The sequence below is a fragment of the Belonocnema kinseyi genome, chromosome 1, assembly GCF_010883055.1.
Source record: "Belonocnema kinseyi isolate 2016_QV_RU_SX_M_011 chromosome 1, B_treatae_v1, whole genome shotgun sequence".
In the NCBI taxonomy this organism is placed as follows: Eukaryota; Metazoa; Arthropoda; class Insecta; order Hymenoptera; family Cynipidae; genus Belonocnema; species Belonocnema kinseyi.
In genome coordinates, this window is record NC_046657.1 from 97,840,009 (window position 1) to 97,852,260 (window position 12,252).

Genomic DNA, 12,252 nt, shown 5'->3' on the forward strand with positions numbered 1-12,252 from the left:
TGAATTTCTTATAATTTTTCGCGACTCTAGAAAATTCAGTACAGAATCATTTAAAGAAAATCTGTATAAAAATAAAGTATATTAAAATAATGAATGATATTTCCAAACATTTCCGGATATCTCAAGGAATTCCAAAATAATTCAAGAGATTTAAAAAATGTCAAGGTATTTTAAAGAATTTTGTAGGATTTACAAAGCTTTCAAGATATTTTTAGTGAACTTTGGAAAATAAATTTAATTTAATTTAATTTAAAGGAATTCCTATCGATGTCAAAATATTTTAAGCTATTTCAGAAATTTCTCAAGATTAAAGGGTTTCAAAGATTTATGGGTATTTAAATGTTTAATTTAATTTGAATACCAGAGAACTTCCATGGATTTTAAGCAGTTTTGTCAGATTTCATATTATTTCACGGAATTTTAAAGATTTCATCGGTTTTCAATAGATTATAAAAATATTTCCATGGATTTCAAAGATGCCAAGGAACTTCAAAGAATTTCGTAGATTTACAAATATTTCAAGCGATTTCTAATAAACTTTAAAAAATGAATTAAATGAAATGAAATTTTGTTTTTATGGTATGGATTTTACGGTATTTCATGGAATTTCACAAGATTCAAGGATTTTATTAAATCTCCAAGGATTTCAAGGGATTGAAAAGATCTCTCGGGATTTAAACAGGTTTTTCTTAGAGGGCTTTAGTGTATAATTTCAATTGTATTCAAGGGCTTTCAAATTATTGGTACTTTTTAATGGATTTTTAAGTTCCCTAAATATTTCAAGGGATTTTTAGAGAAATTTTGAAAATAAATGAAATTTCCAGGGATTTTTAACAATGCCACAGATTTTTTTGGATTTAAATTAATATTCAAGTATCTCAAGAGATTTCTTAAGATGTTAACATTTTTTCTATACAACTTTATTGAATAAGTTTAATTCTGTTTATAAATGCCCAATGGTTTATGCTTTACGGAATAACTTTAATTTTATTTCAAAGGATTTCTACTCATTTTAACAATTTAAATAAGGACCTCCAAATAATTTAAATATTTTGGGGGATTTAAAAAATTTTGATGAATTTTAACAGATTTTAATGAACTTAAAATATGAGTAAAGTTTAATTGGGCAGAATCATTTTTTTTGTGTACTTTCATGTGAGGTTATGAATAGTCTAAAATAAATCTTAAAATAATTCGTTTTAACTGATATTTTCAGTTGAATCAAAAATTGCTAGCATTGTTACCGATTTATATTAGAAGCTGTGAAATTTGGTAAATTCGTGTATTAAATGATGGAAATGGAAACTTATTCAATACACAAAATTTTGATTTAAGGTTCTTAAAATTAACATGCTAAATTACAACATGTTAAATACCATTACCTTGAAAGGTAATAGTTTCCAAATTGATTAAAAATTTTAACGCTTTTATATTTGTACGTTCTCAAAATTATCAGTTAATTTTAAATTGGCCCGTAATTAATTCGGATGTGATTATAAATCATCTAACAATGAATGACGAAATAAAATAATCTTTCAGAAATTAAAACTTTTGGAAAAGAACAATTTATATAAAGAATTAAACTATAATTTATTATTGAAACTATTATTTACAATACTTTGCTTTTTACTATATTATGTATCTACAATATATTTAAAAACTATTGCATGATAATCGTATTCCAATTGTTAGGATAAAACTTACAGAAAATCGTATTCTTAATGTTTTTAATAATTATTTTATACGGCAATTTATATAGATCCACAGGAAAAAGATAAAAATAGTTTTAAAATAAGGAACTCAATTTTAGTTGTTTGTAAGATAAAATATGGCATATATAAAATAAAAGAAACACTATTACATATGAAAACAAATCATAAAGATGTGGAAATGTGTTCTATTTTTATAAAAAGGAAGAGATGTATTATAAAATGAGAATATATTAATAGAGTTCTCACATGAATTAAATACAATTATTGAGATCCAGATAATTCATTGATCTAAATGTAACTAAAATATTTTTTAATGACACTTTCATGCTTTCATATTATGACATAACCTCAAAACCTTATCAGGTGTAACAGGGAGGAACGCGTTGCGACCATCGACATATAGAAATGGACCGGTAACACTTTAGGGAGAACTGAAATGGACTCTAGAGAAAGAAAAAACATATGAGATGTCGACCTGTCCTTATCTATTTCAGGACTCTGTCAAGTGAATTGGTGGTCCCGGGTATTGCTTAAATATTCTGTACGGTTAATTAAAAAAAAAGATAAACAATACATTAGAAATGTGTACTTATAATAAATTGAATTTTAAAGAACATTTATGTAAAATAACCTGTTTCAGATAGATTATTTTAAAAACATGGTAACCTTAAATTCTTCTTGAAATTGGATTGAAAATGCTACAATAATAATCGCTTTGTGAGTTCAAAAATAATGCAAAAACTGTCAAAAATTTGAACAATATTTCTATGCCATAAAAAAATAACCATTCGTATTGCCTAGGTACAAAACTTCATATTTTGAGGTTTTATTTTTGTTTTGTAACATTTTTTATTTTACTATATTCACTAACTTTACCTACGTATGAAAACATATCCCCGTATAAACGTCTTGACAACGCCCAAAAACTACACAGACTGCCATCCTTTTTTATATTTATTTACATTAAATTATAATTAAATAAATTATTTCTGAAAAGTGCGATAAACGTCACATTATTGGGGCACTCGCGACACAAAGCACGATCCTGTGCTGTGCCAAACTTCACCCAACGAAAATATTATCGACCAATCAGCTTTATCTAGAAAGAGATAGGTGTACTCTCATACATTTTTTCTCTCTCTAGAGCCCATTACTGTTCTCCCCACAGCATTACCAGTTCATTTCTATATGTCGATGGTTGCGACCCAATCTTGACAACTTTTTAAACTGCGCTTGCGTCACGCCGACAACCCGATTGGTCACTGTTAGCGCACTGATTTTAAATTAGAGAAATATTTAGATTTAATATTATGGAAAGGGGGGGGGGGGGGGGGGGGGGGGGGGGTTAGCGCCAACCAGTTAACAGTCAATTATTTTTTTAAATTTAATAAGATGTTGAATTGATCTATTTATTTCTCATTTCGAGTTCTACATTATTTTATGTAATATTTCTATAAATAATAATCACATGAAAAAAAACAATGATTTGGTAATTAAATTATTTCTAGCAAGCTGTATTTTGTCGGCTTTGCTCCTCACCGGAGGGCAAAACCATCTACAGCTTTTTATGAAAATTAAAACATTCAAAAATAAGAGAATAGGATGGTTTGCTTCTGTTGTATTTTATGTACTCGAAAAATTACCTTTAAGGGCATGTGGTACTTACAGTTTCCCCGGCTTTTTTTCCACAAAAATGAAAAATTTTAAAAACTGAATTCGGAGATAATATAAAATATCATAACGGACATCCCCGGACTCTTTTTTGAGGGATAATAACAAAAAAAAAATGTATTGTGCTAAATAAAAATTGTATGCATATGCATTATTTTGAGGTTACGTCGTTTTTCATCTCTGCTTTTCCGATAATCTGGAAATTATTTATGAAATAAACTTTTTTGATTGCCTGCAAACAAGGTTAGTTCGGGAGATTAGTTACTATGTTTATTTGTAAGTCCAAAGTTTTCGGCCAAAAATATTGTGTAGTTTGGAAGTAACGCTCGGGTGAATTGTAACACACATAACCTCGAAATATACACGCACGTTGTTAGCAATATCAAAAATTTTTTGATAAAAAAAAAACACAAAAAAAGTGTGTGGGAACGTCCGTTAGCATGTTCGCTATCTTTACCTAGATTTTTAAGGCAAAATATTTCTTATCCTAGAAAAAAAGCCGGGGGAATCTAACACTGAAAAAATCGATACTATTTCCTAAGCGCTATGCAAATTCATCACATTTTGGTGAATTAAAACTTTTTTGAATCAATCCACAAAAAAAGTGTGTGGGGACGTCCGTTATCATGTTCGCTATCATTTCCAAATTTTTAGAATAAAATATTTATTATTCTAGAAAAAAAGCCGGGGGAACCTAAAACTGGTAAAATCGACAATTTTCTGAGTATCACATGCCCTTAAGATATCCAATAAGAAGAATAAGTTATTTTTGAATAAAAATAGAGATAGCTGTAATATAACCTCTTATTCGTTGACATTCTACTGGAAAAGGACTTTAGGCAATGTTTCTACTGTACCAATACAGGAAAACTGCATCCCGACCGGATTGATAATAATAATATTTAATAGTTTCTTCCCATGGACATAGGAAACACGGGACTAGGCAAGCCACCTTAACTTGGCGAGCGGGGTTGAATCCACGGGAGGGAGGAGACTTCCATGAGTGGGGAGAGCCGCCATCTTACGATGTGCCATTTGATTATGCGCACGAGCATTTTTGCCGACAAACTATGCATGAAAATATAAACATGTGGACGCTGCCATGTTTGTCGCGGGACATCAAAAGGTGGCGGACCTCCCCCTTCATTGCATCACCGACGCAATGGCATGCCTAGTCCCTTGCTTCCTATGTCCATAAACAAATATGACCAATTTGCATGTATTTTTAAAGCTGATAAAATTTCAAAGAAATTTGTCGAGCCTGATCTTATCATTTTTCCTTTTTTTCCTTTCCATTTTTTTATTCTTGTTGTGAATAACAAGAGGGAAGAAGTAATAGTTATAAAAGAACTTTCAGAGGCGTTAATTAATTTAGAGAAATATATGGAAGCTTTACAGATAACCTCAGTAAGAATTTCAAGTAAAGGAAATGATTTAGGTGAACTTTCTTGGCTCTCGCTAGAACAAATAATCAGGAAACATTTTGGTAACTCAGGACTTTTGGTAATTATTTGTTCGGAAGAAATAATCATTCCCCCTAGTAATATGAGGGATGATTTAACGAGAGAATTTCATGAATCAGTAGTACATGGTCATAAGGGAATCTCAAAGACCTATTGGAGAGTAAGAGATATCTATTACTGGGAAAACATGAAGGCTGACGTTGAAAGAATAGTAGGTTCTTGTACTAACTGTCAGAGAAATAAATTGGAACGAATTGGGAATAGACAACCCATGAATATCACTGATACTCCAAGGGGACCTTTTGACAAAATTCAAATTGATTTAGTTGGACCCCTTCCAGTATCTTTGAAAGGAAATATTTATATTTTGACTATTCAGTGTAATTTTACAAAATATTCTGATGCGATTCCTTTGAGAAATATTGATTCAGCGACTATAGCTTTAGCTGAGGAATTTATTTCACGATACGGTTGCATTCGTATAATTCACACTGATCAAGGATCAAATTTGATCAGCCAGTGCATTAAAACATTTTGTAAAATTTTTCGCATAAAGAAAATTCAATCAACTGTGTATCACCCACACAGTTTAGGATCATTAGAACATAGTCATCAGACATTGATTGAACACTTAAGACAATTCGATACTATCACCAATTGGGACGTTTGGCTTAGATTTGCTGTGTTTTCTTATAACACTAGCATACATGAAGCTACAGGTTTTGCTCCTTATACGTGAGTATTCGGAAGAGAGGCTAATATTCCAAATAGTTTCACTCTTTCAGAATCAGATAAGACTTATCTCGGATATTTAAAGGGACTCTTTCGGAAATTGGATAATGTTCAGTCACTAGTTTGGGACCGAATTCAATTAGCTAATGAAAATCTAAACGATATTATGATCAAAGATCTAATCCTAAATACTTTAAGGAGAGCCAACAAGTGTACTTGAGAGTAAACAAGAGGAAAGACAAATTCAACCCCTACTTCCATGAACCCTATGTCCTAGAAAAATTGTTAGGCGAAAGAAATGCCTTAATTAGAATGGGAGCCAATAAAACAAAAATAGTTCACACTGATAAATTAAAATTGTGTGCTCATCCATTAAGCACCAATGAGGATGCACATAATCTAGAAGTGATAGAAACTTCTGCAGAAATCCCTAATATCTCAAACTCAGAATTATTGAAACTAATCTAAAACTCAAACTAATGAAAATTGATTAATATCAAATCAAACAACGAAATTCATTTTAAAAAGGAAACCTATTCCCATTATACCTACCTTTTTTCTTCTAATTGATGGAGATATTTCAGCTTGGTTGAAAATCTGGAACAAAAGAAAAATATATTTTAAGCAAAGCAATAATTCTTAGAATTTATATATACTTAATTGAATAAATTAATTATTAATGGAAACTACTTATCTGATCATTTAAGTGAACCACTAGAGGTGATATCCAGGAATGTTGAAATGCAGCAATTAAGTACCTAAAAATAAGAATGTAGTAAATTTGATGGTAATATTCACCTACTTGTAAAAGAGAAATTAAGAAAAATGAAAGGGATAAAAAAGGTGTATATGTAAAAATAAATAAATGTATATTATTTGAATAGAAAATATATTAAATAATTTAAGCTGAAAATATACTAAAAATAGAGAACTTCTCAATTTAAATGTGAGTATTTAAGAGATTTTGAGTGAATTTACTTTTTTTTAATATAAATTTAAATTTTCGCGCCAAATAAGGGAAGAAAATAAGTCTCTAACCTAAATTTCCAAAATTTGTAAGTTAAGATTTAAAGTGTTTACTTTACCTTGAGACAAATTAAACTAGCTATATCAGGTTTACATAAATATTTGTATTTTCTAGTATACATTCTTATTACTTATTTGTTTGATTTAAGATTTATGAGACAAGTTTTTTTCGCTCGTATTCTTTTTACGGACAATCAAATCTTCGCGCTTAAAAATAGACATAACCCCATAAAAATTGATTATTGGAAATCTGTGAAAAATATCGATTGATTAAAATAAATCTTTTCAAAGAAACAGAGAAAACTAAGCTTTTTAAAGGAGAAATGACTATAGTATGGAAATATAATTGATGTGACTTTTTGTTGTTGTATTGTCTATTTTTTTGTTTTGTTTTATATTTCATATAAAAATGACTTGCGTAGGGAGGGGATGTAGATCAAAAACGATACCACGTGTGTCAGATTTGTTTTGTTTTGATCTTGATATTCAATTAATTATTAGAATAGAATTATTTGACACGCAAAAGAGGGGTTTGTCTGAAATTTTAAATATAGAATTAATCCAATAATTTTGTTCGTTCTCAAGGGACTTTAGAAAATAAAATGAAGGAAAAGAGATATTGTTTTGAGTCATTAAGTTGGCCAGTGTATTCGCTTACGAAAAAAAGATGAGCGAAGGGCTTTTTTTAAGGGCTAGTCGATTCAAAACCCTTGCATAGGTGACATGAGGAGTGAAATTCGGGAAAGTGAATTTAAAGGTGAAAGAATTTGAAGGCGCTATAGAGGAATATTGTCGTACTTCTTTTTTTTTTTAAAGTGAAATTCAATTTAGTGAAAACTAAAAACATAAAACAGATTAGAAGGAAATTATTTCAAATTTTCTTTTTCTTTACGAATAAGTTAAAATTGAAATGGACAACAAGGACGAAACCCACTCTGAGGGAAAATACCTTTTACAGGATAGCGACAATACGGCTAAGATTTATCATTTACCAGTTGGGGTAACCTTCTCAGTTGTGAGTAATATATATTTAACATTTTTTACCTTCTTGTTAAAATCTCCTCTTACCCTTTATCCTTATAAATTAATAATTTTTTCAAAAAAACAAGTAATAAAATGGTTAACCATATTTTTATCAAATAATTATTTTCTTAATATCTTTACTTTCGATATAATTTTTTTTTCTCATTTGTAAAGAACAATATAAATTTGTCAAAATGGAAAAAGATGTATTTAAATTTAAACTTTGTCACTAAACATAAAATTATAAGTTTAAACAAAATGTTTTATTTAAATCTTTTAATCTTCTTTTGTATTTTTACCTTTTATTTTTCCGTTTCCTTCCAGCCCGACTGGGAAACACTCCAGGAAAAACATTCTCCAATTAAGCACCTGTCAGCTATGCTATGGACTGCAAAAGTAAATGGCCTCTGGCTATGGAGGTGCCAGTGTTGCCATTTGAAAGGTAGACTTCCCGTAGGGCCCTTTAAGGAAGAGTCCGTTCAGCAATTTCACTTTTCTACCTTCCAAAACTTGGCTCAACCTAGGCTCTGCGAGAGCTGCTCCTCCGCTCCCTTCGAAATGTCAGTACATGTTGGGCATGCATGTCGGCTGTGGCCAGTGCTGATTGGAATTTAACAAACATGAATCACAATCAAGTAATTCAAATTCGAATCAATAAAATTGAGGATTCAGGTGCTTTAGGACCGTCCTCTACGCGAGAAATTAATCGGGACACAGAGCCATCTTACTCGCTCTTCTTCTTCGTGAATATCTTTTTTGGATCTTTTTCGGAATCAATAGTTATTCCTATTGAAATTCATGAAGAGGAACACGAGGAGGAATTGTGGCAGGACGTATTTGTTTTTATATCAAATTTATATTTTAGACGTCACGTTTTGATATTTTAAATATTTTTTAGATCAAAACGAACCATTTTGTTATATTATATCAAAGAATCTTTATTCGAAAAAACCTATTATCAATATTAATTACTAAAAATATATATTTATTAAAAATTAAATTTCTTACCTTTTTAAGCATTTTCCTGTTTGAATTCCATACAAATTTTAATCCTTCAATTTATTTTTTAGGCAAATATCCTTTACATTCTTTTTTTTTTGCAATTTCTAGCAGTCATTTGGTTTCCAACCAAAATATGATTACAATATTATTCCTCTTCCACTTGTCACGTGAACACTTGCATTTTTTTTCTTTGCATGAAAATGTATCATTAGACAAGGACCATTTTTCACTCAAATTTCACTTTTTGAACATAAATTAATTATATACTCGAAAGTTTGACACACTTGACACTTGAGTAAGTCGTAAAAAAGCAATAAAAGCTGTCTCGCCATGATGGCGATACTTACCAGTTAATAGTTTTAAGAGCGGTAAACATTTGAAATAATTCAAATGAAACAAGACATTCAGTACATTTAGAAATTTAAGTAGATCGTTATTATCAGAAAGAATAATTAATAATTATGATTGACAAAAGGAAATTACACGACAACTCCTCTCTGTACCTCGAATTAATAACTTCTAATAGCTAGTTGTAAAGGATCAGAAGTTAGCATTTGAATAGCTATGTACACTCAAATAGATCCATGTGTGCATCTGCATATTCGGATCTATCAATCCAAATAGGTTTGACACGCGCGATCTCCGACTACCGCGCATGTGATCTCAACCGCGAGCATTCATAAATTATGTACCATGTAAAGGGTTGAAGCGACACGGCGTCCCTCAGACGCCGTAAATTATGTTCTTTAACGCGATTTGGCAGAAAAACGTCAATCGATGAGAGTCGTAAAAATGCATTTCTGAGAATTCGAATCTCATTATTTTAGCTTGAAATATAAGAGCGGCGCTTAACGCACCTCATCATGGTAGGTTAATTTAACATTAAATTATGTGAAGTCAGCAATTCTATTGGCTAGAAGGACAATTCCCACCCTTTTTGGTAAAAACCGAGGTTATAAATATATGCAAGAACATAGAAAAAGCTCAGTTATTTGCGTCTCTCCGTTTGTATTTCAAATAAAAAATTTGCGACACTCGCTCTCTGAATTATTGAAATTGGACTTAAAATATTTTTCTCTTAAATTGTTAATCGAAATTCAAGTCCAAACAACTTTATTTACTCCGGTAATTCGGTACGGTTCGCCGTGGTCGACTTGAGTCGAAGTAAATCTTAAGTAAAGTGAGAATAGACACCATTTAATTAAAATTGTTTTAATTAAATAAAACTTTAAAAATGTCAAACCTGAAAGAAATCTTATTTGTGTAAACAAACTGTTCTCGGCGATGGAATAGACATTTAATCTTCATTAAAGGATCTTCAATATGTAAATTGAAGTTAAATAAAAACTATTGATTTGTTCTCTAAATTATTGTGTTGTGTCTGTTATTTCAACCTCGACCCGTTCGCGCGATTAGTGATTTTTATTACTCAACGTCGGCAACGAATCCAGGAAAAAACAGATCGAAATCTACAAGTCTTCAAATCTACAACAGCGCTGGAGACGTAACAGATCCAACTTCCAGTGGGAAGCAGGAATGGGTAAGTAAAATACCCTTGGTAATTTACGTAGTTTTTTACGGTAAATTACTAGGTATTTTACATGCCTAGTTTCTTGCACGATGTAAATTACGCGTATATGAGACATTGCGTTCTGCGATTCCCGTTCCCCTCCCCAAATACAACCTCTACAACTTGTTTACCATTCCCGGCAATAAGCGTTGAATTCAGAAAAATTAAAAATTTGTATTCCTATGAATACGCGATTTTTCAACCGTCTAAAAATCCCCTAACGGGAACATAAAAAGTGAAAATCCTATTCCTCTCTATCGACTTAGTAAAATTTAAGGAAAGCACTTATTTAACCTATTTTTCATTATTAAATCTTTTTATAACTTATAATTTCGAAAAATATTCAAATTTATATTGATTTGTATTTTAATAATTGATTTAAACGTCTTAAAACATGCAACAAAGAAATCTATGCAAATGTGTGAATTTAAATAATTTTAACTCTAGAGAGGCATAGATGAATTGGTGAGAATTAAAATTTCAGAATTTAAATTCCGCATGAAAGAATCAAAACAACTTATTACATACATTTTGTGAACTAATTAGAAGGAATTAAATAAAATCAAAATACGAACAATTCTGAGGAATAAAAAATATCTCTGTGAGGTATGTTACCGGTACAATTCGGAGGAATTAAAAGTATTGAAAACACGTTCTCTTTGGGAGAATAGAAAACTGTGTGGCGGACTCTATGGAAATAGAAGTGATTAAGTTTAGGAGTTATCTTATTTTTATGGTGGCATTTTAGACAGATGGAATAATCGCGCATTCAAAATAATAGAATAATCTTCACTTTTGCGCTGAAATCTGAAAATATTAATTTTTCTCTATTTTATGCTTATTACCGGGTTGCAAACATTCTTTAGAATGAATTAAATAAATTAACAATATCAGATAAATATATAAGTGTATTATAATAAAGTTGGTTTGTCAGTGTATATTTTATTAGGTACAATTTTTTCAAAAATTAAATATAAAACATATCACCAGCTTTTCAGCTATTAAATGATAAATTGATCAATATTTCATAATAATAATAACAAAAACACAGCTATAAATGTGAAACATATTGACAAATTATGAAGGCTTTTTAGGTTATAATCATTCACCGGTATTCGTAAAAAATATATTAGAACATATATCAATTACAAATATTTAAATAATCAATGTAACAATATTTCACAATTATTTACATAACTGTGTTCCAGAAGGAGCTTACAAGCAACATTCTATAATATTATGTTTTAAAAATAAAACATTGCGCTCCATTTTGATTATTATTATTATTATTATTATTATTATTACACCATTAAGCCATTTCCCTTTCGGGGTAGGCGTAACTCTCTCGATAGGGGAAAGGAGTAGTGTGTGGAAGGGATAGAGATTTTTTAGATTGATCCAGAATTCTCGTGCTATTCAAGTAAATAACACGTTCGTTCCGCAACACTGCTCCGACCCAGGTTGCTGATCAATCTCTCTAGCAATCACCCCAAGTGAAGATCCTCACAAAGTCGTTATGTCAGGTTCCCCACTTGGGTCCATTGGTAGCCAAGGACTTTGTTTCAGGCGTCATTCACTCTGCTGACACTCTTTTTATTAACTTTTTGCCGCCATACTTTCCTGTCCTGGCATACTTCTCTAGCTTCTATTATGTCCATGCATTTTTTCATGCAGCCTCTCGTGTTTCTGTGACTTCTTATGTCTCTTATAACTAGGGTCTCATTCACAAATTCTAACCATTCTTTCCGCGGTCTACCTCTGGGCACGCTGCCATTTACTTTACCTTGATACACTTGTTTCGTTAGTCGTTCATTTAGCATTCTCTCAACATGTCCGAACCATCTTAACCGATTTCTTTCCCATATGTCTACTAGCGTCTCTTCTGCACCACATTCTTTTAGAATTATCTCGTCACTTACTTTGTCCATCAGTGTTTTCCCGCATATTATGTGCATGAATCTCATGTCAATTGCGCTAATTTTACTCTTATCTTTTTCTTGATAAGTCCATGTCTCGCTACCGTATAGTACAGTCGGTACAAATATAGAATTAT

The 12,252-nt window shown here is 30.9% G+C and overlaps 1 protein-coding gene across 1 annotated transcript in view; it reads right to left on the reverse strand.

Moving 5' to 3' along the window:
• LOC117175096 overlaps positions 1 to 2,094 on the reverse strand; it is an 11,259-nt gene extending 9,165 nt beyond the window's left edge. Inside the window, exon 1 of the mRNA XM_033364645.1 lies at positions 1,959 to 2,094. The gene's annotated coding sequence lies outside the window, so the exon portion shown is untranslated. The remainder of the gene's footprint in view (positions 1 to 1,958) is intronic.
• Between the last annotated feature and the right edge of the window lie 10,158 nt (positions 2,095 to 12,252).